This window comes from Phlebotomus papatasi, chromosome 1 (assembly GCF_024763615.1).
Source record: "Phlebotomus papatasi isolate M1 chromosome 1, Ppap_2.1, whole genome shotgun sequence".
Taxonomy (NCBI): Eukaryota; Metazoa; Arthropoda; class Insecta; order Diptera; family Psychodidae; genus Phlebotomus; species Phlebotomus papatasi.
The window spans coordinates 59,156,920-59,182,268 of NC_077222.1; the positions used below are offsets into that span (position 1 = coordinate 59,156,920).

Genomic DNA, 25,349 nt, shown 5'->3' on the forward strand with positions numbered 1-25,349 from the left:
TCGTGAATTGCTCCTCAGGTCTGTATAACAGAAATTGTTCCTATACATACTTATTTTGTATAAATAAGGCTGATCGGACCTAACGATCCTTAACATCAACTTCATGCTAAACTCTTAATTGAATTTCGCTGGGTGTATTCTAAGAAAGTGATAGTATATATTATTATTCCCACAATATCTCTCTCTCGCCTTAAAGTCAATAGTAAAGTTGTCTGTAATTGTCTCATTTAAATTTTGCATTTAACATTCAGATTGTCAATTAAATGATAAGATTATAATTATAATCTATATAGACAAACATTTAAGACTTGGTATTATAGCTACCCATTAGATAAAATATTTCAGAGATGAAGATGAGGGAGTAATAAATATGTAAAGGTAAACAATTATTAGAACCAAATCGTGTATAATTCATCGGCTAAATGAGAGAAAATCTCAATTTCAAATTTCCTGGAAGCAACATCGACTTTCATCAATTGCTTCAATCATTGTCTATCACAAAAGAGGATGGCTTTAATGTGACCCATTGGCCAATTAAATGGCATGATTTTAGCATTTTCTTTTGTTGGAAAATCACAAGGGATGAGCCAAAAAGAGGGAGGAAGGCAATTGAAAGTGAAACTACCTGCTATCTTGGCAATTGTTGTAAATTTTCGAAGTGAAAATTATGGTGTGAATATTCCACTTCTGAAGACATTTCTCCCCCATTTGATGTCTTTTTATTGCGGACTGTTTTTTTTTCTTTTCGCAGGACTTTTTTTCTCAGTTAAAGGAGGGTCGTATGTGGTTTGGACCATTTGTGTATGAGCAAAAAGATGTGCAAATTTATTAGAACATTTAATTCGCAATCTCCCGATTCTATCCATCACATGGGCACAATTTCTCCGGTTTTTCCCAGCAGACCTAGTCGAAAGTCTGGGACTGGAATGGTTCAGTGAAATTCCCCTTCAGAGTTGGTCGGAGTCACAGGGGAGACTTTGCAATTGCCTCAGGCGAAAGCTCTCATGCAGAAATACATGGAGCACCATGTAACTCACTCATCTCGCTTGGGTTTTTCCCTCTCGTCGACACTGGGCCACCCTTCCTCTCTGTCACTCCTCCATGCCAGAATCACGTCCTTCCTTGTGGATTTTTTTTTCTAGCGGAACGAACTCGGGGGGTTATTGACTACTAACCCCAGAGATGGTGCCTCCGATGCTCGTGCAAGGATGAACCCTGTGGCTGTGCGAGGGAGAGGAACCCTCCAAGATTAGGGTGGAAGCTGGAGGGTGCTGGATGAATGTTCGGGGGAGTCACACTGGGCGGAAGACCAAACAAACGCAAAGTACAGGGTGCGAGTGACAGTGTGTTTGTGACGGAAAATACGTATAATGTCACGTTGGGGAACTTTAAGAACCTGTCTGAATTTCTGGCATAAATGAGCAAGGACAAAAGGAGAGAGTTGAGCATGAGGAAGACGAGAGATATGGGTATAATTGTGATCAAAAGGGAATTTCTTTTGGTCTCCACTCTAGACAGTTTTAAGGACTTTTGGTCTTGTAATAGCAAGATTATTGGACTCCTTTAAGCTTGTGAAAAGAAATAGTAGTTTGAAAGAGATTAAAGTATACCTTTGAAGATTTTTTATGTGAAAGTCATCCATCAGATATGCCAGATTTTATTATAAATTTGAGTATGAATTTCACGACCTCACTCCATCACATGAAGATCAGAATAAGACTTTAAGTACAAATACCAAGTTAAGAACACTTTGGGAATGCTTGAACTTATTATTTCAATTCTATACCGTATAAATTGGTATTGTAATAATATTTTCTGGGAGATAACATTTTTTCGTTTTCTTTTGACTATTCGCAATACATTTAAAATTAGAAATACTTTTAAAATTATTCGATTGACATTGGAACTCATTCACAGCGAACAGACTGGACTTTTCTACATGGTCATTGGTTTTTTAAGCCTTCATTGTTTTTTTACACGTGAAAAAAATATCCGTTCTCTGAGACAATATTTTTAAAAAAGAAAATGATTTTTTAGTAAAATTTGTCAAATCTAAACACCTCGAATCAAGAGCTAAAAGCAATTGACCTGTCAAATTGCTTTTTGATTTTTGCTGAAGGTACTTATAATCGGAAAATTTTACAAATATATCATTTTCTTTTTAAAGAATATTATCTCATTAGACGTAAAAAACATCAAATTAGTGCAAAAATTGGTCTGGTGCCTCAGTTTTTTGGTTATTTTTTCCACGTGTAAAAAAGCAATGAAGGCGTAAAAAAGAAATGACCATGTAGAAAAGCCCAGTCTGTTCGCTGTGAATTATGTCCAAAAATATAAGCTCTCTTGAAGTTCTAGTTTCACCTTGAAATGATCTTAAAAATAAAAAATAGAATATATTATTTATTTACAATAATCAGTGAAAGTTTGAGGAACGCGACTTTAATGTTCAAATATATTTCATTTGGAAAAAATTATTAAAATGTGACCATAAATGATGTTTAGTTCGTCGTAAAATTCTATAAAGCAATTTAATAGAGAAACTCCTTAGTTACTGAATCGATTAAAAACTTCTGACAATGCTTTTACTCTCAGAAATTCTTCTTGGTTATCTGACACCATTTCACTGGTATTAAGGCAAAATCTATTTTAAAAATAGCCTATGTATTGGATTTCAAAATATGATGATTCCTCCCAGGGTTTCTTGACATTTCGTGCTAATTGGAAAAAGATTTACGTGAAAGTTGCCGAAGAAACCGAAGAACAAAAAAGAATGCATCAAAAAGTTTCCTTCCAGAGAATCTATCATCTATAAGCATGAAACAATATCCCAAGAATGCCCGACACTGTGGCTTATGGGAAGTATAAACTTTTTGGGTATGTAGAAGTTTGAGAAAATCAAATATTAAAAATTTTCCCCATTCCCTGGGATTTTGCCAAATGTGTGCTTGTGATAATTCCACGTCTCATTCTGCCCCGATGAGTATTCATTTAATCCGGGACGAGGGATTGCCGTGCGGAAAAGGTTAGAGGAGGAATTGGATGAATGGGGGATGGAAAGTGAATCCGGGATTTTGTGAAAAGACGACTATAGGTGCGCGACCTCACGTCCGGCTCTCAGTGTTGTTCAATTAATTAGAGCCCAGGTGAGTGCAGGCGTGAAGGCATGAGTTTGCATTACCTCGAGTCCCAACGGAGTGCAATCTGAGCTCACTTCTACTGCACTTTAGCCTCATCTCTCCCGTTATAACCCTTTTCAATCGAATGCACCAAAGAAGGACTTGGGCCTTGGTTTGCAATTGAGAAGAATAAAACTGCGAACATATATGCGAAAGAATAGCGGCTAGAATGTGGCCAAACAAAGGAAAAGCCGCACGTGTGGCCGCCGTGGTGTGATAAATAATGGCAGTGGGGAGGAAAAACTGACATATCTGCTGGGAATGATCTTGGCCACATCAATTTCATTCCAATACTCACTTGGGCAACTAACATGGCGATATTTGAATATAATAGTTGATGTCATGTCTGTTGGCTTTTTGCCTCCTTTTGCCCTGATTTACTGAGTCTCTTGGGCAACGGTGCTGTGCACTGGTCCTCTTCAATCTCGCACTCATTTTATTTATGTGAAAAATTTGCTTAAGCCTCTGAACTCAACGAGTGAAAGGAGCAGAAAATGTCATTTGCCCAGTATACTTATGGGAATCAGATTATTTAACCTTCTCTTTACTTGTGTATCACACTGTGATGCCGCCAAAGCATTGGTCAATAGTGTACTCAATCCCAGAAGGAGGCTCAATATCTCGGAAGGAAATAACTCTTCCAGCAGAAACCTGTTCTCTTAAGATCTCGGTACACAAATTCAGTTCTGTGACTTCTTTTTTTTTTGGCTCGATCTTGCTACTGCTGCACGAGAAGAACAACACGCCAATGGAATAGACTTTGCTTTAAAGATGATGTTATCGAAAATTAACCCATTAAGGATCATTGTCTTATACATTGCACGGAAGATTAGTGTTTTTAATTTTCTTATATACTATCTTCATTTGTTTTAGTAATTTTTTTTTTAAACTAATGCTCTCTGTCGACGTTTGCACAATTAAACTTTACTTGACCTTAATAAAATATAAATTTTAAGATTTTTTGAACAGATTTTTGGTTACATTAGGCATTATTTCCAGTAGAGTACTGAAGCTGAGATTCTTTGCAAATTTAGTTTTTATGGTCTTTTTAGTTAACCTCGTCCGGTCGGACTCAAATTTTTAGTACTTTTATGCGTAACACCAACACAAATGGTTTTGAGAAGAGAACGGAAAGAGATATCTATATGCGGTTTTCAGAAAACTTCTATGATAACAAATATAAAATGTTTACAGCTAATTAGTACAAATTCGATTCCAATTGACATTAATTTAAAATATAGTTAAATAATGCCTGAAAAGATTTTTTTGTGAAATCTTATCTCTATGTCATTCTTTTAGTCTTGACTTTTTCTTATTACAAGAAGAGCTATTCAGACTACCTGGGTAAAGTAATTTCATTACTGTTTTTTACCTTTCATTTTTGGAAAAAAGATTGATCTAAATTGTTCTCTCTTATAAGAAAAATATTTTTAACAGGGGATTCCAAATTTCAATATTTTTTTGCATATTGAGTCCTTGTATTTGACTTTGGAAATTTGTTAAATCTGTGAAATCTATTAGGCTTTTAGTAAAATTCAATTACTTGGAGTGTGTCATGTCTATCATCATGGGAGTTTTGAATTTTTAAATTTTAAAGTTGCCAATTGTTGCTCTATGTATCTTAATTTAATCATTATGGCTCCGGCACACCTTTTAGATCAGGAAAATTTCATGAAATCTAAATTCACATTCTTTCTTTTTCACATTTCTTGCATATGTCTATCTCATTCTTTTGCACACCAAATTCGATTGAGTTAAATTGAATTTGTTGTGATGTTTAAACAAAGAAGAAGAATGCGAAAGAATAAGAAAAGGCATATGGAAAGCATGCGTCGAATTTGAATTTAGACTTCATAAAAGTTTCCTGATCTAAAAGGTGTGCCGAAGCCATTAATTTCGAAAACTTTAAATCAATATCCTTAATTTAGAAGATTAAATTTTTAAATAAGTGTGTGTTTTTGTGTTTCCTGCATACTTAAAATTTTAATATCATGCAAGCGATGACTTTCTTTCTACTTAAAAGTATCGAATTACTTTTCAACAACTAAATAAAGAACATTTCAAGGAAAGAGAGAATATTTCCTTAAACATACAATTTGTTATCATCTGCTACTGGCTAAATATATTAAAGGTTTTAACTTTATACTTAAATTAGAATTTTGGATTTTAGTAGCCTTTTACAAATAATTTTAAAATGGCGATTAAAAGATTCATTTCAAATTTAAAAAAAAAATCTAGATTTCAAAATAATAAATCAAATAACCTCTTTATTTTAAATCTAGCAATTTTTTTAACTTCATGTAATTATTTGCTTTTAACTCCTAAGATTTGTAATATATACGTTTTTTCTTGTAAATCTGTCCCTTTAACAATTTATCCCTTACAAGAGATTTTCCATTAAAGATAATATCAAAAATTTTGCTATTAACTTCAATTTATATTCGAGTTTCCGACAGCTTCTTAGCTTCTTACTGCTGTCTATATCTTTTTCCTAAGTTTCTTGCTGAAGCAATGCCAAGGAAAAAGAACGAATAGGAACTTGTTCTCTATGATGGAGAGAATGGGAGGCTGAGTGAAGGCAACAAAAAATCAGCGACAAAAAAGACGAATGTGAAGGTAGAATTGGAAATAAGAACTAAAAAGAAAAATCTATGTACGGTGTAATTGTAAATTTTACCATCTCACTCACTCACCAACCTAGTTGATAGACGTCGCTCGCCTTGATCTTGAATTTCCTCAACTTGCAAGTTTATTTTTGTACATTCTCCCATTTTATTGTACTCATTCATATATTGTGGAGGTATATTTCACTATTTTTACATGTGTAGCGTATGCTTCTCCTGCAGCGGATTTTCTTAAGAATTATATATATTATATATGTATATATTGGCGTATAGGATGGACAAGGTGGATGAAAGGTGTGCAACTGTTACAGCAATTTGATCTATATTTTACTAAAGATTATTTAAGTAAGTAATTTTGCTCTTTTCATTGCTCATTATATTGTCTCCCGCATCAGCTCAATAATTACGTGAGATAATGAATCAAGGTAATTCTGCAACTGATTATTTTTATCTCCCGCGCTTGCTCATGCGAAATCATCAAATTGTTAGTGGAAAAAAGTGTTAAATGGCAATTGTGAGTTGAGAAAAAGAACATAAAATCATGCTAAGATTCTCGATGCTTCAATGAAGGAGATTAGCTGAAAAGCGATAAAGTTCTTGGGATGGTATATTAGTCTTTTTGTTTAAATCAAGTGTTAGGCGTGAAAGCGTTGTCTGCTGAAAGAAAAAGTAAATTATAAATAGGTGCAAGTTTCGGGAAAAAGACAAGTAAGATGAAAGGAAGAAAAAGATGACTAAGAGAACCTTGGAACCTTGGTAAATGGGCAAAGAAATGCCCACGCAAAATCACCACTTTTTATCATCTTTAGGACTTCTCAGTACCCAATCTTTGACTCACAATTGGCTCGCGAAGAAGCACGTTTCCTACCACGATGACTTTTGCAAAACGTATTAGAGTTGAATTTGTTTTCAATAAGAAAAGATTCAAGATACTACTTTAATTGCCTTCACAATTATATTACAAATTCGCAATGGAAATGTGTCTCTCACAAAAATTTTCTGTAATCTCTTTATCTCCTTTCGGGAGTTATTTGAATTGCAAAGTAATGTCATAAAAGGAGATTCTCAAGTTCATTTCAGAGACCAAGTTCCATTCGAAGCAGCAAAATGATGTATAGTTTAATTTTCAGGGTTGTATAATGTATTTTTTAAGGTCTCGCTTTTGGTAGTTAAAATTTAAGTAATATATTTTTAATTAAAGGTTCCAAGAGAGTTATTATTACACTTAGTTTAAAAACGGTTATCAATCTCCTTGTTGATTATTTAAATTGATCTTTAAGAACGAAAGGTGGCAATTACAAAAAAAATACCATATAAGCTTATGGTAGCTGAGATTCTTTACAGGTGACCTCAGACTGCTTTGAACTGGGGATTGGGGATACTTGCAACTCGGAATGCTCGAAAATTTGAGTCGTATTTTAGGGGGAACAACCGCGTCGAGCAAACATTTCTCGCCAGCCGAATTGGATAAAACTGGGTCGATGCCATTCCAAGTTGCAAGCACTCTGAGGTCCGAGATCCGAGGTTCGAGTTTCACTATAAAGAATTTTAGCCATTATAGTCTTATCTAGGTTTATCACTGATCATTATCTGTTCTAAATGGTTTCAAAGTATAAGGCTAGCAAAAGAAAAAAAATATCGTAGTCGGTTAATTTGTGTAGTCCGGTCAGTTGTGACAGAGTAAGGTCAGGGTACATTGAGGTGGAGAATTAAAACATTATCGTAATCAAAGATAGTGATTTCGTATTATTTGATACTGAATTTTCGTAAATCTTTCGAGTGTAGCGCCGCTAGGAGTGGTTGTATGAATTTCGATGTTCAGTAGAGTTGTTGCATTTAACAAGACATATCTAAATCAATAATTATAGAATTAAATTCTAACAATTTATTAGAAGGAGGACGTGATTTATGAGTATCAGAACGCGTACATGCAAAGTTTGGATCCGATTAACGAGGGTAGATTTCACTTTGGACCACAGAAGCTAAGATGTAAAGAATCTCAGCTAAAACCCAAAAATAATTTCAGCATGTGTGAGCCTTGATTTATAAATCTTTTCTCTCAATCTATACAATATCTCTCTGTATATCCCCATTAACTGCTTGGGACTAGTCGTGAATTGATAAAATTTACAATGTGAAAGACTTTGCCTGTGTAATTCTTGCAATTAGCTCAGCTGTTAGCTGTTTTTTTTTTCTATCTAACATTTATTGTCTGAACTAAATGCAATTTATTCATCAATTAACTGGAGTAAATTAAGACAGTAGATTATTTTGATGATCCTTCCCTAACAATGCAAATCAGTTTAGAGTTTATTTTTGACGTGCACAGACATAAAGTTTAATTAAATATCCCCTGTTCCTATATGGCACGGAAAATTCCGATGAAATATTTTAATTCTTGAAAGTATTGTATATAGAGAAACTATTTCTGAAATTTTCAGTATCACGTGTATGAAATACTGACAGATGATGCAGCATTTGGGAAATTCTAAAGAGCAAAAGAGAAGGGAAAACTCCAAAGTATATTACATAAGCGAGAATTATGGGATCTCCATGTGCCCACACCCTAAACATGTTCCATAACTCTGATATTTCAAAGTCACGCACACAGGCTGCCTCCAGCACATAGGAGGTGTTCCCCACCTCCCATGGGAAAATGGGAAGATGGGAAAAGCGGAAAGTAAAGTTGGGGACGACGTCGAAAGTAAATCAAAACAAATTGTTATATCGTTTCAAGTTTTGCATGTGATTCTCAAATAGTGATTTTTGGGTCACGCAGCAATTCACTCTATTGACTTTTCCTCCTGCACACTCCATCTTCTTGACATCTCTTTTTTTCTCTACCCTTGTCTCCAATCCAAAATGCAATTGATTGTTGATAGGAAGAGGCTTGGGAATTAAAGTTTGCCATATGACGAGAAAAGGGGGGGATCTCGTACGGTCATTAAATAAATTGGTAACGTTGGGTTGACTCTGATGTCAAATTATTGGGACTTTTCTCCAACTCCGCTGACTCACATCCCCATATGCAGTGTCAGTAAATTCATTTGCACCACCCACAGCTGAGAGCTCTTGTGCTGCACTACGAAATTCACAAAAACAGCACTTTCCACCCTCATCTCAGGAGATCCACTAATGCAGGAGCGTTACATACACACGTTCAGAAACAGTGGGTGGTCGACCAAATAGGCGCCCAGGAAACGAAAAAAGAGACTATTATCAAAATTCAATACATGTAACACGACATTCAGACTGAAAGTTTAAACCTATTCTAAATTTATCCTTAGTATACTGGTTTTTAAATTTCCAAATAAGATTCAATTGTTTTAATTTTATCATCTTGAATCAATATATGGATTAGAAAAGATTCCAAATTACCATACATTTCTCAATTCTATTTATCAATTAAATTCTATTTATTACTATTTATCAATTCTTAAATATAAATCGATTAACTTCTTTGATGTAAGCAGATGAATCTATTAAATTCTTAATTTTACACATTGTAAAGCTTGTTTTATAATTTAAGATAGCAACAAAATGTATTGTATTCGCAATTTGTTTTTACATTTTATTCTACGTTAAGTTAATTAGCTTAGATTCTTTACAATCTCAGCTTTTGCGGTCACAGATGAAATCCGACCTCATCAGATCGGGCCTAAATTTTGGATTTACACGTTTTGATACTCATAGATCACGAATATCATGTGTGCTACAAATCGATTTTCGTGGACATCCCGTTCCGTCTAGTCCTAACCGGTCCGTCGTATAACCACTTCTGGAGAGAGAACAGAGAGACATCGACAAGCGGGTTTCGGTAAAAGTTATATATCGATGGGTCGCTAGAAGTAGGAGATGTTAGATCCACCCCTACCCCCCTTTCCGCCATTTTAAAACAACCCCAAAATTTTGTTTTCTCAATAACTCAGTCCCTATGGCATCTATTGGCCTCAAATTTTAGTATGTAATAGCTGTACCTAAGAGCTTTCGATAAATAAAAAAATTAAGCCCCCAACCCCCGAGATCGAGATATAAGGGGTCAAAAAATTAATTTACAAATGGCCATATCTCCGCTTCTAATTATCAGAATTTGAAATATTTTGATTTACCCAATTTCATCCGTTTTAATCAAAATTCCGGTTAATCGAAAAATCGATTTTCGAAAATTCGATTTCAAATATTTCAAGAACTAGAAAATGCTTCTTTATGAAATTTTAGTATGTTGCAGCTAAGGTCGAGATTTTTCCAACGGTGGGTCGCTGACCCGAGTTGTAATAAAAAATGTCTTGATCGGGGACTGAATTTTCGGTGTTTATGAAGCGATTTTGATGATATTTTTGTATATTGTATTTAAAATTGAGACCTTTTCAATGTACTTCAACCCACTGTACCTCGACCCATACTATTTCGAAATGGACCGGATTCTATCTCTAATGCTTTTCGATTTCAATGAACTTTATTTTTCTTTTGTTGGCCTTCCCCACTCAGACAATTTAAAATAGAAAATGGCCATTTATAAGCCCAGATAAGGTTATGGTAGCTGAAATTCTTTACAGGTGATCTTGGTATGCATGCATCTCGGGGTGCTTGCAACTCGGAATGCGTAAAAATTCGATTGTGAGTTGAATTTTGGGTGTAAAAATCACGTCGAGCTAATTTTATTCATTTCGACTGCCGAAAACAGTTTGCTCGACGCGATTCATTGTCTCTAAAATTAAACTCATAATCGGATGTTCACGTATTCAGAGTTGCAAGCACCCCAAATTGCACGCATTTCGAAATCACCTGTAAAGAATCTCAGCTACCATAAGCTTATCTGGGATTATCACTGGTTTTAATTTTGATTTGCAATTTTATACTTTTGTAAATTCAAAAACATAAAGTACATCAGTTTTTTTTATTTAAATCGTAGTTATCTTAGTATGTAGTAGAACAAAAAATTATCTGTGCATTCGAATTCTAATTCTATGAGCATGGAATGTTTATCAAAGCAGTACATAAGAGCTCTCGCAGAACTGCCTTAGGGAGATCCTCTGATTTAGTCCTTAAAGTCTCCGTTGAAGAATATTACCAAAATACCTCTGAGTAGTCACTGAAGCGGAAGTGAACATATCTTGTGGAATCTCTGAAAAAATGCAACGTCCTTCCTGTCATCATTAGGATGTTTGTCGGTTTCTTAAATATTAACTGTCTATTTGTATTCTCTGAGAAAATGTTCCCGGAAAAACTTGGCAATTTGGTAAGAATGGGGTGGTCTAAAGTTGGAGCGAAGCTTTTTATGTTGGTGTAGTTAGTAGATTGTCGCGACGTGCTGCCTAGAATGTTATTTTCTTTGTCTGACTGTGAACACTGGGAGGCATTTTTCCTTTATAAAGGGGAACTATACATCACATTTCTCACACTCTTCTACGGAATGTCTGTGAAAATCCCAGCGGAGGGTCGTTGGCTAGCATTGTATAGTGTATATACCAAAGTGTTGAGGGTGAAAGTGGACATTGGTTGGTCAGCAGCTGAGGGTGACTTGAGGAAGATATTAGTTGAGATGGGCAGGAGACCGTGGTGGAGAGAGATTTTGAAGCACACTTTTCCTTTTGGGACATCACTGACCGTGTGTAGCTTTCCGTGAAAATATCCTCGAGAGTATGGACAAAAGTACCTCCTGTTTGGACTGTCAACAATTCTAGGGGTTTTCATTAAATTTTCCACGATTAAGTATCCTCTCTCCCAGCCATATACACCAACTTGTACACATTTAACCACACAACACTTCAACTGTTTTGTGTATTTTCATGTTGATAACTTATAGTTTGAGGGGGGCAAATTTTCCGGGTGTATGATTGACGTTGCGACGGAATTTTCTCATCGCTTTTGTGTGCTTTTCCCAACGAAGCAACACTGCGGGAGAAATGTGGGCAAAAACCTTTAAAGCTCCTGGTTTTAAAGTGGGATGGTTTGTACATAGCGTTGAGTCCAAAATGAACTGGGTGAAAGTGATTGTTTTCCATTTCTGTGAGATAGCGCACTTCAAAATATGAAAATAGAGTAAAAAAAAAGAGTGCATATTCTTTTTGCTCCAACCTCGAGGCTTTTGTTAATGAATTAATTATAGTGTTGTGTGTCTTTTCTCATTTTCAGGTGGCTGACTACCCCTTTGCATTTGTTGAGAAACAGTGAGTGAGAACCGAAGAAGGAGGCAAATAAACGATAAGAAGAAGTGGGCAAAGAAGAATTTTTTTTCCGAAACAGTGCTGAGCATACATTCTTGAAGGCGCAAAAAAGTGCTGAGCGAAAAAAAAAGCTCCAGCATACCAGTAATTTACACGCAATGGAAGAAAACGATTCAAGTGTAAAATGACGTGAACCATCTTCTAACTGTAAGTAGATTTTGACCGAAAAAAAAGACTCAAATTTCTCATCCACAATTTTGTAGACATGTCACAAAAGATGGAAAATTTGATAAAAGCATCCCAAATAGTCTCATATATCGCATCATCTCATTCATTTCCCAATCCTATATAAAATTTAAAGACATTACGCAATGCGATGACGACATTCTACCCTGTTGCACCTAATCACTACCTATACAGATATATATTATTATGTATGGTAACAAACACGGAACGCTGTCGACGCGTCCTCAGCTCCAGGACAAGAGAGAAGCTATATAGTAAACGAAGTTCTTGGCAATGAGAGAAAATAAAATAAACCTCCTTATATTGAGCTGTGGCTATGACGATGCCATGGAACAAGCTAAAGGAGAGAATGAAAGAGATGAAATAAAAAAAAACGAGAAAAAAAGAAAAAGACGAAATTCTTTCCTGTTTGAAATATCGTGCCAAACATACCAAGTCTCTTCTGGCTGTTCCTGTTGTATACAGAACCAAAAAGATTGTCTTAAAAGTTATGGGGCATCTAATTTCCACTGAATTGGCACATTTTTCACAATTTTGCAGACTGTTCAATTTTCATGTTGACTTACTATTGAGTGTTCAAGGAAAAATGTTAAATAACAAGATTTTCAAATTTACACAAACTTAGTAAAATATCAACGAATATGTTCGATGAAATTTATCTAATCCTATTTAGAAAATCCTTGTATTTTAAATTCGACTAAATCTGAGAGTTAATTCACGATCGCAACCAGATAAGTTTTTGATTGGCTACAGATTAATATATTTTATAAAGATAATTATGTCTCATTGCTTAAAAAATATGAAAGTGTTTCGGATTAATACAAAATCTAAATGAAGTGTTGTACGAGATTATTGGTTTTGACTGTGGCTATATTTCTGATTTACCAGGCAATCGGCAAACTAAATAGATTAGTAATCAAAACTTCGATAAACACATCAGTAGATTATTTGTGGGATATTAAAAACCAGCTGATGTGACATTCATGGTGATAGTCTTCTAAAATCCAATATGAATTCTGAGAAAAAAGTAATCTCAACATTATAAGTACTGAAAGTGAGGATGACTTTGTCGCCTGCGGGTGACTTTGACACCCCAGTGTAAGCTTTTCTTTATTTCTAGAACTTAAGGATGGTCTTTACCGATCTAATCTACCATTCTGATCGGTAAAGACCATCCTTAAGTTCTAGAAATAAAGAAAAGCTTACGAACACTGGAGTGTCAAAATCACTCGCACTTACGGTATAATACGTAACGTTTTTTAAAGATTTTATTTCTAAATTTATGGTTTGCAGTATTTTATTTAATAAAAGCTTATCTTAAAATTTTCCAGTAATAAAAATTTTAAAAGTTTTTCACGAACACATTTCAGGATATCGTAGGCTTAATTATTTAAGTTTGATAGCTTTTGTGATTTATAGATTTTAAGCTCAATGATTTATCTGAGAATTAAGGAAGCAAAACTTAAAATATTAAAACATTTAACAATCATGCTTTACTTAGTTTACGCTTAATTTTGAAAACTCTGGCCTGCAACAGATTAGGCAGTAGATTGGTTAAAATGATCAGTGATCCATTTTAGAACTATAAATTGAGCATTTTGAGTGCATAAAAATAATGTACAATATCAATAAAGGAAAAATTAAGAAGTTATGAATCATATTAATTTTTTTTAATGTGGTTTAAAGACAGTTTAGATCAAGTTTACGCTTTTGACTGCTCCAATGGAATATGTTACTGACGAAAAATGGTTTTTTACTGTTTGTAACCATTCATTTTGATTATATTGGACCAATTAAATGGTTTCTAATTAATTCTTCAACCCTGTTCAACACAGTGTATTTTTCTATTATCATAAAAAATTTATTGTCAAGCAAAAATTACAATTATATTGAATATGTACAAATACAGATACAATATTTTAACATCACTATAATTAATGTTTTGTCTCAGGATTCCACTCCTTGATTATTTTCTTCAAAATTTTCAAAATTTTGAGACTGACTTATATAATCAGTTGGAAGTTTAATACTTATTCAGTATCTTTAATTAATTTTACTATTCTTTTGGAAATATTTTGTTTGCTTGTTTTAGTTAAAATTTCCAGTTTTATCAAAGCAGAGACATTTGAAGTTTTACAACTTGATTTGGATGGTTATTGTAAGCTGTGGGAATTATGAGGAAAAATTAATTTTTCTGTTGAATTGAGAAACCTTATGGTTCAATTTGCAATAAAATCCAATAATATTTATCGCTGTTTGAGAAGTTAATCACGACCTATTTACAAAACTTACCCAGTGAAAACGAGTTGTATTTATTCAGCTAAATTACAATTGAACTGAAAGTAAGGGTAATTTGTCAATTCATTGAAACTTTAAATTAAATGTTTTATTATGTAATTCTATTGATTCAAACATCAGACCAGAATTGAAGTAGATATTTACAAAAAAAAAATGAACTATTTTAATTCGGAATACTTCAGCACAGAAAATATTTACATTCTGTTGGAGACTAATTAGAATTTTACAGGATGGAAAAAATAATGATAATTCCGAGAGTAAACTTTGGGAATAAATCACGTTGGATTTGGCTGAAGGAAGGGGGCTTAAATCCATTGCAGGAGGAATGTACATATATAATTTTGTGAATCCCCTGGAAAATGTCTGAATATCGTGTTTCGCATTTAAAGAGTTAAATGCCCCTTTCAGTACCAACCGTCGCAATTCCCCTACGGTTTTGGTATCTTTCGCGGGAAAAGGTAAAAATGGGGAGACTGTTGAAGTGCCACTGGAAAGTTTCATCTTCATGGCATTTAATTTTTCACAGAATGGATTTTTACTGCAAATTTACACAATGTGCTTAATTTGTTGTAGCACAGTCAAGTGAAATAATTTTCACGACAATTTGCCTCTGGTTCAATTAAAGTACCTAACAACTCAAAATGCCAATTAAAAGTTGGTTTATTTAGTGCCAAAGTGGATACAATACATGGAAAAGAATCAGCTGACTCTTTCACTTTTTTTCCCTTGCATATACACTCTTTGTTATTTGTTCAATGAATTTCAATAGTGTTGATGAGAATTCACATGGTTATTCACTGGACTGGGTGATTGATTTCTGCACGAGTTGAAATAAATTTGATTATCATCAATTGCATTCATTTTCCTATGCAAATGAGGTTTAGGACGGAAAGTTGTCCATGGATTTTCGGTTTTGTACAAAAATTTCATTTTAATTGGAGCTGTATGTTCCATTTCCCAATTTTTAAATTGAAGGAGCTTATTTGTGAATTTAACTTTCCAAGTAGGGGAAAGTGCACTACATTCGAACGACTCAAGCTTCGATCAATTCCTTTTTTTATATGTGTTTTAAATGAATATGGTTCATTTTAATATTAAATTATTTGTAAATATTCAACATTAAATCTACCAAGAACCGGTCAAATTGATGGGTTTAAAATTAACACATATTTAAACGGTACAATATCACTATCAAAATTTATGAATTTCTTAAAATAGCATGTAATAAATTTTTCAGTGTTTGAATTTTAATTTTTTGCTATTTTCGAAGACAAATTTGTTGAGTATTCTACGCTACCGCGGTTTGTCATTTGACCGCCAAACGACCAAAAACGGTCGGTAAGTTTACTGTTAATAGCCTGTCCAATGCTTAAAATTTCCAGAAAAGGGCTATGGGTGAAATCCATTAAATTCATAAGAAATAAATTGAGTTGTCCGAAGGTAGCGTGCTTTTTCCTACTCTAGAATTGCATAATTAATAATTTGTTTTACCTTAAATTATCAAAATCTGACTTTCCAATTTAGCCTTGTCCGAAATTCAAAATTTTATCATGACATAAATACTGAACTTTGATTTTATGAGTTCTAAAAGGGTCACATTATGTTTACATTTTTCAATATTCAAAACTACCTTAGGCGTTATTTTTAACAACGTTTTTCCTTTTCTTCTACTGTTATTTTTAGAACTTTCTGTTTCTTATACAAGACCAGTATTGTCATTCTCTTATTCTTCATCAAGTTATATGTAATACTTGCTTTGCATTACAAAGCAAGTGCTTTAAAACTCATTGCATTTTCCCTGAAATGAGACCCTTCTCCTAAATTATGTTAAAAAAATAAATAACTTAGAGTCATGAGTTTACTCAGTTTACTGGTCAAATATTACAAAGAAGCACAATTTTAAAAAATATTTATAATTTAGGAAAATAATGATTTTTGAATTAAAAATAGATAATTTATAAATTAATTAATTAAAAAGAAATTTTAGTTTCTGCGAGTCAAGGACTAATGCCGTTCCAATTGAAAAGGTGTGATTTTGCAAAAATAATCGTTTTTCATGGAATCCAAATGGAAACGAAAAGAGATGAAAATATCTTCTCTGTCTGCTGATCACCCTCTATTGACATCGTTTTATTAGTCCGACACTGAAAAGCACTTTACGCATAAAATACCAAATGCCAGTGGTACAGAGGAATGGCGAAGAACAAGAACCACATGTCCTTCTCACTAACTAGAATTGGGAGTTGAAAATGAGAAGATTTGACAATTGAGATAAGCACCATAATTTCGTGGAAATATCTCTTCAATAAATGGAGACTTTGCAATCTTTGGTCAAATCTTGATCACTGGACAGAATGGTGTCCAAAACACGGAAGCATATGTGCTGAAATTGCGAATGAAATGCACAGTGGAAATTGGAAGTGATAACCCCGTCAAAAACGTATCGAATGCATTAGTGCCTGTCAGGAAAATTAATTTTTGTACAAGTACAAAAGCAACAAACTCTATGTGTTTGCTTTCGATTAGGCAAAGCGTCGAATTGTGCGATATCTGATACTTTTCACCCGATATAAAAATGTCAATTTAACGATTTCTTATCGAGATGGTGCGTTGCTAGAGGAAAACATAGTGAACGCACACATAAATTTTTGTTAATTTTATTTGAATGTAAAATTATTGGTATCAAGTGCTAAACTCTCACGTTGGTTAAGCATCAAATATACCGCCTATATCTTATATAAATTTGTAGACTATTCATGTTTCCTAAAATAGCGGAAGGTGGGTAATCATAGTTGTGATATTTAATGATAATATTTGCTCACTCTACATCGTAATTTTATATTTCACTGAATTCGTAATGGTTTCACGTGTATTTTTAAGGAATCCTCTTGTGTATCCCGGCGGAATGCAACACAACTAAAAATTCAAAATTCATTACTTTCATCTATAGTCGTATCAAAATACGTTTATTCGAAAATGTGTTTGCTATTTATATAGCACGGAAACTTTGGCACTTCAGAAGATGTGAAGTATTGTAGATAAAAAATTATAGAAAAGATTTTTTTTAAAAATAAGAATAAACAAATTCTTATTAAAGCTAAACTTTATAAAATAATTTGTGTTTCATATCCATTGATGTTTTTCACTAATAAGACTTTATTATTTGGAAAACATGTGTAAGTTCTTGAAATAGTTATAAGGGAAACTGGGGCAGTAGTAAACATAGGGTAGTTGTAAAAACCGATTTTTATGTTGAAAATACTTATGTCGACCACATGTTCAGTGGGCAAGGGTTCCTGTAGTATCTCTATACATTCGTATGAATCTAGTACTCTGAATGTACATATAATATACAATTTAAAAATTCCAGTGTTTGCATACCTTATGTTTACTTACTGCCCCCAGTTCCCTCTACAACATGGGGTGAGGCTAGTAACAATTTGATAGAATACAGTTACCTATGTATTTTGCATCACCGCCCTACATTTGTCATAAGATGGCATTTAAGCAATTGCACTATTTTCGTCAGATTGAAATAGAGTAGAATTATTACTAATTCACGTCACTGTACTTAGATTAGTAAAATAATTAGGCTCTGCAAATTAATTTATTTCGATTTAGTTTAAATTTCAAGGAGTAGGAGTTTACGCGTGTCATAGAAAGGAAGGGTTAGGATTGGGTGCTTCGGCTGGGTTAACAATTGTCAAATAGGCCTCATGCCTTGCATATTAAGAGTTTAAACTACTGTAAAGATGAAACTGATGTATGTCAACTTGTCCCACCAGACCTAATATATAGCAATAAATCTCGCTGTACTCTATATGTGCTATTCAGAGGTCCAAATTGAACCTTAAACACCCCAGAGAAATCATACAAAAATTCCACTCTGAAATTTCAAGTTAATAAAAACAACGTGCCTGCATTTCGTGGGAAAAAATGTGTATTTACAACAAAACATTATTTTTATGGCCATGAAAGAGCGCCAAAACATTGTGGCATATCACAGTGTTATTTTTCACTTAATATCTACAACCATATTACTGTGGTTATGTACACTTATGAAATTATAGTTTAAAACTCAAACTGAACTAAAGCCACACAAATGTGCGTTCCCTGTTGGATATGTTCATGTTGTGAGAGAGGTAACGATATCTGGGTGGATGTGGTCTTTGGCCAGGATGACTAAAAACTTTATTGCTTGCCAGTTCTTTTGGGATTGTTTACCAGATTAGATTCCAGAGAGTTTTGGCATTTCCAGAGTTTCACTATGCGGGATTTTATTCGGTTGAATAGACTTCTCAGACCTCAGTACAGACAGTGTTACTATCATCATTCATGTTGATGAAATTGTGTGGTTTTTAATTGCTATGCTACAGCAATTGTTTGCAACTATATTATATTCATTAGGGGAGGATGTTTTTATTCTTTTGGAATGACTAAATGCAATTTTCACTGTTGCATACCATTTGCTCTAGCTTCTATCTAGCTCATGTGTTCAAAGAGGAGGGGGGGGGGAGATTTATCAAATTCAAAACAGAGAAAAATTCCGCCCATTTTTCGCGTTGAATACTAACGAAGCTTTCCATTCTTTCCGTTTACGGTTTTATGCAGTTTTTTTTTCACAAACGCATATTAATAAATATTGAAATGTAGACATTCTTTTTTTCTGGTTGGCGTTCCCCTCTTCCGGGTGTGAAATTTACGAGACGACATTATTGAAATTTCTCCGATGTGTTTCTTTTATAAGCTGACTCGAACTTGTAGCTTCACAATTGATGGTCGAAATGAGAACAGAATTGAAGTTGTGAGAGGAAAATTCAATCAATTCTGTGAAAGCTATTGCTAGTTAATTAAAATTTATAAGTTTTCCTCAAAACATGCCCCCTCAATCTAATTGGTATTCTGCAAAAGTCAACAATGTAACGCGCTTAGTCAGTTGTAATTTAGTAGTTCACCTATTTTGTCATTTGTGCTGCGAATCACACGTATGGAAACTCCACAGTGATAAAATTAGGTCCCTTAAATAGCTGAGGGGTTGAAATAACTGGAAAATTAGCAGAGGGGCTAATCACTATGGAAATAGTCAAATTATTTCCTTTACCTTAATTTGTGCACAACTTCTAGGGTAAAATGGGGTAATTTGGAATCAAGTATAATTTGAAATTTTGAGATTTCATAACAATTTTGGATGGCAAAAATGAAAAAAATAACGTAGAAGAACTTTCGAATGTGAAGTCTCGTTTCCTTTTCTCTTTGACCATGTGAAACAGTGAGAAAATTTCAAAATTATAAATTAGACATGATTCAAAACTACCCCATTTTACCCTACTTTACGACAATGTCTGAATTAATAATCTTAGTTTATAGTACGACTTACATGTACATTGATAATAATTATAAAATGAAAAATACCGAGACACTAATATGGATGAATTGTAGTTCGCAACGTTTTCTGCCGTCTTATTGTTGATAGCAAACCTTCAGAACAAAACGATAGAAAAATCTTTTATAAACAGTATGTCGTATACGTAGATGAAAAAAAAACTCTTTTTTTAATAGAGCAATAATTTAGATCGCGGAGAGTAGCGAGGGATGGTAGAAGAAGCCCTCTTTTAAAGAGCATATCGATATCTAAGTAATTTATTATTATTCTTATTATTATTATTCTAGCATTTTGAGGATTGCGACGACATAGGCCATATTCGCCTGTTCAGCAACGGATCGGAGATCCTTAAGTGGGGCATCCTGTAATAAAAATAAGTAATAAGTAAAATAAGTAATTAAATTTTAACAATTCTTAAAGAAGTGTGAAATTGTTACCAATTGTTCAAATATTGTTTTTGAATTTACGTATACAGTAGACTCTCTCAAATTCGGGCATATGGGACCGAAATGTCAGTCGAATGAGACAGAAATTCGGGCGACGAACTTTTTGAAATGCAACGATTTTTTATTCATGTGAATATAGATATTGAGTTTACACACTCATATATAATGTAAATTGCATGAAAATCCCTCAATAATGCAAAATCACATCAAAACTAAGACAAACCATGCCAAATTTGAGCATATTTGATTCATTAGATAATCATAATCAAACTTGAAAAATGACAACAAACTTTTTTCAAATGTTTTCAAAATTTTCAATTTTGATTCAATTCAAATTCAAAAATGAAAACAAAAGTTTTCAAATTTTTCAAAACCGCTGCCCGAATTAAAAAGTAGTCCGATCTTAAAAGAGCCGAATTAGCGAGAGTCTACTGTAGTTGAGTAATTTTGAGATTCGAATAGCAAAATTGTCCTTATTATCGATGACACTCAAAATTGTTTGAAATTGAAATTGTTATTGAAGTTTCTGATTATTCTTGATTAGAATTGATTTACGTAAACTACAAACTATGAACTTCAGTAAATAACAAGACACAGGTCAGTGAGCAACCCCTCTGACTCAGTAATGATGAGGGCTGGATATGAGTGTGTCTCAATTGTAATTGATGCTGATAATTGCTCGAAATGTAGCAATGGGATAAGCTCAATCGTGTGTTTTTGAGAGGGCATAACTATTAATCATGGCATTTGTATTCTCTCACGGCTCTCTCATACTTAATTTGAGCAAAACAATTTACTATTGCCATTTAAAGAGCTTTTACAGTCAATATTGTGTATGTGATGCTTATGACAAAAGTAGAATTGCAGAAAAATTGGATGGGGAGAAAAGAACTCAGTATTGATTTTTTTCAAGGGAGTTAGAACCACAAGAGTGTGGGGAAAACCACAGGGAAATTTTCCCCTTTTAAATATTCTCCAGTGAAATGAAGCAAAAGTCAAATAATGATTCTTTCCTTTATCTCAACACTGTATCCCCTTGGCACCCTTTTTCCACTGCTAAAAGCCAAACAGACTGCGTCCTTAAGCCTAGATAGTAATCCTCCCGGAAAAGGCCTTTCATCAGCATTCCTCCTCCAATAAATACCGAACATGGAGCTAATATCGGCATTGCACATTTTATTTACACATCAATAGAGAGAGAGAGGATTTTCTACACCCACAATTCTGTCCCACTTGCCTTGTAGCCAAAGGATTCAATTGTCTTGAATTTGAAGGATGTGGGTGCATAATATCTGAAATTTGGCATGAAACAAACAACTATATACTCGTTTAATTAGCACCAAATTAAAGCACTAAGAAGAGTGTGTGCCTGAGAAATTTATTCAATTCCCAGCATAATTTAATATTCTGCCTAACGCAGGGATCTTCAGAGGAGGATCAAATGGGGGAGAATTCCCAATCATGACACAATTGTCATAGAGTCTATGGGAATCATATTCACGCATCATTGCAAATTTATACTCTGTGAGGTCTGTTTTTGTGATGAAGAAGGTGGAGCTGGTGTGAAAGACCAGAGGGTGTCAAATGGGGGAAAATGGAAATAGGAAACTCCTTTTGATTGTTGGGAATATTTTGTGTCATTTATCATTCAGGATGTTACAAATTAAAACCACCCTCTGGTCCTCCTACAGTTGCAAAATTTGGGAAAAAGAATTTTTGTGCCAAATATATCCACTAATACAATTTTCCTAATTATTCCCTATTTTTCAAACCTACGACTTTCAATATAGTACCCTAAATGGTACATTTCTCTCGAAATGCTCTTGTTATTCATTCTTTGTGTGTATTCTATAGGGAAACTGTGAGTAAATTACAATGAAGTACAATTTTTTTTTAATATAAATGTAAAATGCAAAAGTCTGTGTGCTTTCTTAATTGTTTTTTTTTTTTTGTGGCTGAAACACTCAAGGAATTTGAAATAACTGGTAAAAAATAATAAAGGCTTTACCTTGTAGAAAGCTGTCATCAACGCATTACATAGAATTACCAAATTTCATTTATAAAATTGTCGCCTCAATTCCATAAAAAAATTTAAAGTTTCAAGTTAAATAGGTATTTATAGTCAGAATTAAATTCGTTAAACATATTAGCCAAATCGATAAATTTCAAAATAACTAAGTTGTATTAAAAATCTGAAATTTTTACAAGTTTTCTTTAATTTAAAACCTGGTCGCGAGCAGATTTTAAGGTTTTAAATACTGAAAACTTTGAATATTAAGTCTGTAATACGTATTACATTGGTACTTTTATCCCAGAATTGAGGAAATAAAATTTATTAAAATTGTTATTTCGATTCAAACTACATTTTCAATACGATTATCTATTTTTCAAAAAAATTATAGTTTGTCATACGAGAAGAATTATTAAGATATAATATGATTTATATTTGTCTGTAAAGTGAAATTATGTTTTGATTTTTTTCTTTAACCGAACAGCACCGTTCGTAACACATTCTGTTTCGATTTTACCTAAATTCCTTTAGTTTGAGTCATAATATTTGTTAACATCTTCAAAATTGATAATTTACAGATAGTCTTAAACACTTGCAATCTTTTATAAAGGAAAATGAAGTCAAAACTTTAGACATGGCACTGTTTACAGATTTTGTATCAAAACCTGCAATTTGGAAGAAAAGCGGTCGTAACTTGTCCACACCCTTTCCTTTCATGCGTTGTTAAAGTATGCAGGAGAGATTGAAAGTTGGGTCATTGAGGAGGAAGGCGAATTTTATAGTCCCTGAGGTTATTTAGACGTTGTATTTTAATACAGTCTGTTGAGTTTTTCCATTTTGGTTGCGCTAAAGAAAATTAATTACGTTGATTGCTGTGAAATTGCAATACACACACAAATTTTGTAATTTAGTTACAGTCCTCAAAACACGAACATTAAGCCTCATGTTGGACTATGCAATATAAATTTATCAAAATGGGATTCAGGGTAAATTTTCTTGTTCCCCAATTCAACCAACAATATTCTAACAGAGTCTGAATGTCTGTGCTAAATATCCTCAAGATCACTGCAAACGTGAGTCTTTTTGTTCTATTCATTATCACGTGTATGTCAAATGGAGAGGCCACAAGAGCAAAAAAAAATCAGTTTGTTTTCTACAAAATAAATATTTAATTTTATTATTTCGATCTTTTTTTATCCACATTTGGTCGGTCCTTCTTTTTTATCTCACCTCCCAGAGACTAACACTCTCATTACTTGAGGCACAATACTGGCAACTTGCTGCAATATTCCAAGTTAAATTGACGATAGTCTAAGAATGAGAGAGGAAGATGTTGAAAAATAGTTGAGGCGATTCTTCAACTAATATATTTTTCTCGGAAGGCTTGGGCTTTTTTATGATGATGATGGCGAATGCTTCACAACAACTGGCAAAGAAGTTATTTTCTTTTCGGTACCTGATGCGCCTTTGAAAGTAATGTTGCTGATGGTTGCAAGAAGAAAAAATTCAAGCCATAAAAGTGTTTTTATATTAAGATTTAAATGTTAAAAAGATGACTATATAGTTTTTCTCACTTTCATGCGATGGGAATTCTCTGTTCTGTTCCTATATATGCAATAATTTGATTGAGGATTGTTCTGTCGAGAAAAGAATGGGAGTCGCATCCAACTTAATCCCCTATTGCATGTCCCGAGAAGAATTATGCTAAGACGACAGGATAAGGGTCAATTCATGCTATTAAGAACAGTCAAAGCCATGGGATTAGGCTGTATTCTCTCGTTTGCAATTATACTCCCTGTGATATAAAGTGCAATTAGGAGGAGTCTTGAGTCTAATTTCAGGCAAATGCTTCCAACAAATTGACCATATAGGAAGAATGAAAATTCCTCTGAGACTTGGCCATCACCAATATTTATGCCAAAAAAACTGTTCAATTTTATGTGTTTGTGCCTTTAGGAGTGGAAGGAAATGAGAGACAGCAAATGGTATATTGGATAAGGAAAAAAGAGAAAAACGACCTCCAAAGAGATTTCATAATTATTACGTGAAATAAAATGAAATAATATTGAAAAAGGAGATGGAATGCTGAAAGATGCAAAAGGAATACAAATGATGACTTTGGGAATAGTTTCTTTAAGAGAATGGAAATGGGCAGGGTGGAACAATAAAAGCAAGAAGAGGCAGAACAGAGAAATCATCAATTCCGAATACGATGTTTTTCGTTATTTTTGAATCGTCTTTTCTGTCTTTCCTTTTTTTCATATATGGCCTGTGCGTTCTGATCATTGGGAGATTGGCTTCTTATATTTTCTGTTTCTGCAACCGTTTGCTACTGATTGGCTGGACATGTTTTTTTTCGTTTTATATCAATTTATATTTAGATTTTGCTTTAAAGAGTTTTTTTTTCGGAAATTGAAAAAAGGAGAAGGAAGCAACAGATTATGTGCTATTAATTCAGAATATCTTCTGAATATGCATATATTAAATAATACTTTTAATTCTAATCAAGAAAACTGGTATAAATTTTATTGTTTTAATTAATAACGAAGTAAGAATTCTATTAAGACTCAGTTGTCGTTAAGTTGAAATTAAAAATACCTTCTGTCAGAAGTTAACTTTTATAGAAAGTATTAGGTGTGTTTTGGGTTTTATATGACAGTATAATGAAAAATGAAAAAATTAGCATATATTTTTAGCACTCTACTGTTCTAAAGTATTCTGCATTATCGACTTTTCTTTGTCTTCATCCCTGTCTCAACCTCGCCGTGTTCTAAAGCCACTAAACAGTCGCGACAGAAACCAATATAAAGAAAAATCGATTATCTAGAAGGAATTGAGAACAGTAGAGTGCTAAAAAACCTTGTTCATTTTTCATTGGAATAGTATCGTCAGTTATATTTCGCTTAAATGAAATCAATATAGTTTTTACTGCATTGAGAGTAACGTGATTTGTACTAGAAAAATAGCATTCTGCTTTAATTTGAAACAAATAAAATTT

General features: G+C 33.5%; 1 protein-coding gene across 4 annotated transcripts in view; it reads left to right on the forward strand.

The window, feature by feature from the left end:
* The window catches only part of LOC129809485 (protein winged eye), a 170,745-nt gene that overhangs the window by 67,089 nt on the left and 78,307 nt on the right, over window positions 1–25,349 (forward strand). For all 4 annotated transcript variants that reach the window (XM_055859325.1, XM_055859326.1, XM_055859327.1 and 1 more), the window contains exon 2: window positions 11,936–12,174. The gene's annotated coding sequence lies outside the window, so the exon portion shown is untranslated. The remainder of the gene's footprint in view (window positions 1–11,935; window positions 12,175–25,349) is intronic.